The following is a 6,197-nucleotide window of genomic DNA, read 5'->3' as shown; positions in this document are numbered from 1 at the left end:
GATTTAAAAACTCAATATGAACTTTGATTTGGAAAACTGAACTTTATATTTTTTGTTTTGGAAATATATATTTTTTGGACTTAAAGAAGAGTAAGAAAAAAAAGAAAATCCGAAGTGGAATTTTGAGTTGGACTGTTTTATATTGCTTTGTGGATTTTGGGATTTGTTGTTTAGTGCTTTAAATATATTGATTTGCAACTGAGGATTTTGAGTTTGTGTTGTTCTTGCTGGATGGGGCTTTGTCATTTATTGTGACTGACTGACTTAACTTAAATGCCAGGAGAGAAACCTGAATGGTACCAGTGGCGGCTGGACCAATAGAGGGCACTAGGGCGCCGCCCCACCACTCCCAACATCCTAGACCTTCATTGAAGACTTAACATTAATTTGAAGTTTTTTTTTTATTATTATATGTTTTTTATTAGTCAATTCAAGTAGTCACGTGTTTCCGGCCTGGGGCGCAAGAATCTTTGCCCGTTGACTCTCGTTATAAGTTATACATGTGCAGTTCGCTCCTCTTCAGTACAAGAGATAGGCGTTGACAGGGTTTATCTATCTATCAGCAACTCCATTTCAGAACAATTCCATGCTAATTGGGAAAAAACTATTTTAAATACTGAATTTTTTGCAGCCTTGAAAAATCTCCTGGTACAGAGCTCCAGGCATCACGTGACTTGTTTTGTTTACGCCACCATGTTGGCAGGAAACCTGTTAGCGAACATGAATGGCGCCAGCGGTTATTTCAAGCCCACAGAGTTCACGGCTCACTTTAACTCCAAGGACATTGAAATGTATTGTAAAAAACTTAAAAACCGGGGTGCTTTTCACGAGGATTGAAACAGCCGTGACGGACGGCATACCCGACCTGCAGTATCCAGATATCTATAACTACCTCATCAACTTTCCTTCCTCGTTCCCTGGAGAGTCTTTGAAAGCGTACAAAAGCCTGGAGGGTACAAATGGACTGGATTTGTGATGAATATTTTACTTTGGAGTCTACCAGCAAAAAAATGCTTTGGTCACTGGAAGGGTAAGTGTCACTTCATCCACCGTGGCATTAGCAACTGTGTGCTTAAATACAGTACAAGTAGCGTTAGCTAGCGTTAAGTAGTCTGTATCTTCGTATTTACCAAAGGTTGATTTAATGATCACTGTGAAAGGGATAGTTCGGTTTTACAATCTTATGGAAACGACTAAGTGCTGTTCACGGTGGGGACTAGATGATATTGTTTTCCTCTTCATGCTGTGAAATGTTTTATGCCATATGTCAGCTGTGTCAGAAAGTGCCGCAGCTAGCACAAACTGAAATCAAATTTCACCTTTCTAAAGATATCACCGTTGATGCTTGTTTGTTTTTTCCAGGACTGTTCAAACAAGTGTGTCGACGAGTGTCCTGATTACCTTATAGATTACACCGAGTTCTGTAGATTGATAATGCTATTAGATAGTGGTGGCTAGCTGCGCACAAACTCCAGGCGCAACACTGAGACAGTGATACACCTACAATGATCATTTTTCTGAAGAGGATTATGCAAAATTAGCGCAGAATAATCCGGCTTCTCATGACAGGGGTCATGCTGACTGTTATCTACTGCACGTAGTACGCTTACTATTGATAAGTATCCCAAACAACCCCACTTTAAAAAAAACCTAACTATCCCTTAAATGAATTTAGAAAGGCACCACCTCATGTTTGAAATTATACCTTAATGATATAACTGCAAATATCACGCAAGTGCCATTACATTTTTATTTCAGGTGAATCATTCGCAAAGATTGAATGACCCTCAGGTAAAGCCGTGGGTGGTGGTCAGGAATGATGGAGTTGTGTTAGGAGCACACTGCAATTGCACAGCTGGACCTGGTGAGAGCTGCTCCCATGTGTCAGCTGTGTTGTTTAGGGTATGGCAGCATAACCATGAAAGAGAGGAAGAGATAGCTGTAACATCTAAAAAGTGCAAGTGGGCCACACCAACTGAGGAATCTTTGAAAAGACAGTTGAAAAGGTATGGGAAAAGGAACTGGGCAGAGCATGTCTGGCACCAGATTGGAAAACAATATGGTCCAACTTTGGCAGCACATCTAAAAATCTTGCACATCAGTTAATACACTTCAAAATGATCCACAGGGCCTATGCTACACCTATTAAATGTTTTAAAATGAAACTACTCTCGAGTCCCAACTGTAGCCAGGATCAAGTGCCGGGCACAACAACGCACGTGTTTTGGGAATGCTCACTTATCAGAGGTTTTTGGAACTGGATTCTATCAGTATTCTCTGAGCTCCTAGGATACCCAATGGGGCCCAATCCTTGTCTCTGTCCGCTCATTGATGATTCGTCTCTTTCCCTTCCCTTAAATCAACGTAGACTACTGCTGGCAGGCCTCACAGCAGCGAAAAAGATCATACTGACAATGTGGTTCCGCCCTAATCTTTCAATGCTTGACTGCTGGATGGCGCATTACCAATCTATAGTGTCCCTTGAGTGCACGACAGCATGACTTAATAGGGCCAAACCAGCTACCGTAGAGGTATGGTCAGGCATTGCTGCATCCATTAGAGACCATCTTAAAAACGGGCTCTCTCACGCCCCCCTGTATTTGGCGGTGTTGTAGAGAGAATGGGCGGCTGTATTTCATAGGTTGAGGGTGTTCTTAATCTACTTTATTTTTGTCTTGCTGATCTATCTTTTATTTTTTTTGTGTGTGTGTGTGTGTTTCTTTTACTCTTTTTCCCCATTAAATGAAAATATGTATACTCCTGAGTATGAGATGAGATGTATCATTGTCATTACTTATTCAAACTTACATTTTCTGTCACTATTTTTATCTACTCAATTGTTTCTTCTTTTACTGTCTCCCGTTGCTAATTGTGTGTTCCGCACTGTTAATGATATTCTTTTCATTATTGTCCGTCTGTGTTTGTAATGTTCTTACTGTTTTGCTTCACAAAAACAAAACAAAATAAAAAATGTGGATCACAAAAAACAAATCAACTTTCTTCCTAGGATTAAAGACCCAAAATATCATGAATATGTGGCTTCAGTGTGATCTAGCTATCTTTGGAAGAGTTCCCGTAACAAAAACTGAAGGTATCTCAAGGCTTGTTTATCCAGCTCTGTTGTTGTTTGTTCGAGACTTAAATAAAATCAACAACATACTTACTAATTTTGCCTGGAAAAATAAACAATTGAACTTAAAAAGAGACGTGGATTGTAATTAATACATTTTAATAATTTGAATAACACCTTCAAAATCAAAGGGATGAAGGAATGTCTTAAAAATCCAAATTCTATCTGTTATTTTAGACCAAACTTTATTTTTAGAAAATTTGGGAGTCTTAGTTTTCTGCTTACTTGTAACTATTCCATCACCAAACTACCTACAAAATTATCTAAATTTGATCAACAGACCCTTCTTGGATGGAAATTATGTTATATTCATAACTTTTCCCCACACAAAAGGATATGGATATATGGAGCAACAGAGACATAACTATTGGTAAAAAAAAATGGTAAAATTGGATCGATAAGGACATTATATATATAAGTGATCTTTTTAATGGCAATGGTGAATTACTCAGCTATGAACAACTCCTTCATCTTAAATCATTTCCTGTAACCAGCAAAGAATTCAACTCTGTCATGAAGGCTATTCCTAAGGGTCTTTCTCAGCTAATGACAAACCATCTTCAATACCAAGAATCCCTGAAAATTGAACCTGCCTTACTGATAGATGGTATTGACATCATGAATGCTAAGCGCAATAATAAACACATACGTAATGCATTTTGTGAAAAGAGAAGTTTAAAGGAAAAGCCTTCTGAAACAACATTTTTCTAGACATAGATTGGCAACGGGCATGGTTATTACCATATACATTTTGCATCTCTAATAAGATTAAAGAAATACATGTTAAACTTTTGCACAACATATATCCAACAAACCTTTATCTCTGTGAATAATCAGATATTGATAGCAAATGTATGTTCTGTAATGATGAGACAGAATCTTTGACGACAAATGGTAAATGGTAAATGGACTGTACTTATATAGCGCTTTTCTAGTCTTTGCAACCACTCAAAGCTGCTTTTACACTACATATCACATTCACCCATTCACACACTGATGGCAGAGGCTGCTACGTAAAGTGCCCAACTGTCAATCAGATACCAAATTCATGCCCGTTGGCTATGCCATCGGGAGCAATTTGGCAATTTGGGGTTCAGTGTCTTGCCCAAGGACACTTCGACATGTAGCCTGACGGAGCTGGGGATCGAACCTCCGACCTTCTGATTGAAAGGCAACCGACTCTACCACTGTGCCACAGCCGCCCCAATTATGATTACTACAGCCTTTATCATTACTATGCTTCTCTCACTAATTTATTATTTGCTAATCTTCACCCTAGTCTACCACTATCATTGGCATTGTAACCATAAGTATGTATTACCTGTTGTTGTTGATGTAACAAGGTCATATGTTGTAGCCTGTCTCTATCCTGGATTTCCTTCTACCCCATTTTCGGCCCATCCAGTCGAGGCAGATGGCTGTTCAACATGAGTCTGGTTCTGCTCGAGGTTTCTGCCTGTTAAAAGGAAGTTTTTCTGCCAATGTGCCGAATATTGCTAAGTGCTACTCATGGTGATTCATGTTGGGCCTCTCTTTAAATAACATAACAAAGAGTCAGTTTAGACCTGCTCTTTCTGTAAAGTGTGTCGGGATAACTCTGGTTATGATTTGGCGCTATACAAATAAAATTTGATTGATTGATTGATTGAACACACTTATTTTATCACTGTAAACATCCCACTACATTTTGGACTAAAATGATGGAATATATGTTGTGTAAAAGTAAAAATGTCATTATATTGAATGTAAAAATGTTATTATGTACTTCAAACATGATAAATATAACACTGAGTTCATTGTTAAGTTAATGACATTATATGGTAAATTCTATATTCACAAATGTAGGATCACATAGGGACCCTAAAGTCAAACTGTCACTGTATGTATGTATGTGTGTGTGTGTGTGTGTGTGTGTGTGTGAGTGTGTGTTTGTGTGTGTGCATGCGTGCGTGTGTGTGTGTCTGTGTTTAATGTGTGTGTGTGTAGTTATATAAATATATAAAACAAACACACAGTCTATTAATGCTGTGTGTTTGTGTATGGATGTGTTTGTGTCTGTGCTAAAATTAGCAACTGGTAGCATTTTCAAGCTAGAAGATTTTATTAGCCTTTACTTACAAACATAATTAAAGATTGTGAAATGCGATTCCATTTTATTTATTTATTTATTATTTTATTTTAACCTAACTAGGTAGGAGTGTTAAGAAAATAGCAACCTTTAATGATGAATATAACATAAAAATGTACCTTAGGATTATAAGAGTGTAAAGAGTAACAGCTACTTTCTTGCGGGGACTGTAACCATGACAACAGTCCCTGGAAGAGCCCGCCCCAAAAAATAATATTTTTTAAAAAAAGTATAATGTACCATAGAAGGTCTTTAATTTGACAGTTTTTGATGAAAAATGTGTTTTCTGGGTTAAAATTGTGTCATAATGTCAAACTGTCTCTTGGTCAACTTATATGAAAAAGATGTACAACGTTTGTCAATAAAGATACACAATAATAAAAAACTGTTTTAAAAAATAAAAAAAAATAAACTTCATACATGATTCTAGGTGCTTTGATTGGATTTTGCCCTCTGGGGTTTGGGACCTGGGGACACATTTTTTTTTTTACAAAAGGTCTATAATAGTCAAATCAATCATCCAAACATCTAAGCCAGAGAATGGCCACAGAGTTGAGATTCTTGACCTCATTATTTGTTACATTTTTGTATTTTAAGCTGAGTAAATTTAATTTAAGCTCATCTTAAACTTTTATTTTTAGTTTAGTTTATCAAGTTAATTTACATGTGATATACATTATTCATTAAACTTTTTTTTTTTTTTTTTTGGATGTATGTTTTATATTATCTATTGTCAAATTGGTCCTGGGTGTGTTCACACCTGTACTTAAAGCTGTCAATATGTGATCTGAACTGAAAACAGTTGCAGTTCCTTTCTGCTACAGAAAGACTTCTTCTACTTTTAAGTACTTACACAATCATAAGATCAAGTGAACTTTCACATAAGGACATATTTCAATTACACATTGTTATATGAGAATAATACATGAGTATATTGTA

Source organism: Semicossyphus pulcher, unplaced genomic scaffold (genome assembly GCF_022749685.1).
Source record: "Semicossyphus pulcher isolate SPU_LCO1_2020_fin unplaced genomic scaffold, fSemPul1.0.p SCAF_11, whole genome shotgun sequence".
Taxonomy (NCBI): domain Eukaryota; kingdom Metazoa; phylum Chordata; class Actinopteri; order Labriformes; family Labridae; genus Semicossyphus; species Semicossyphus pulcher.
This window is presented reverse-complemented; position numbering follows the sequence as displayed.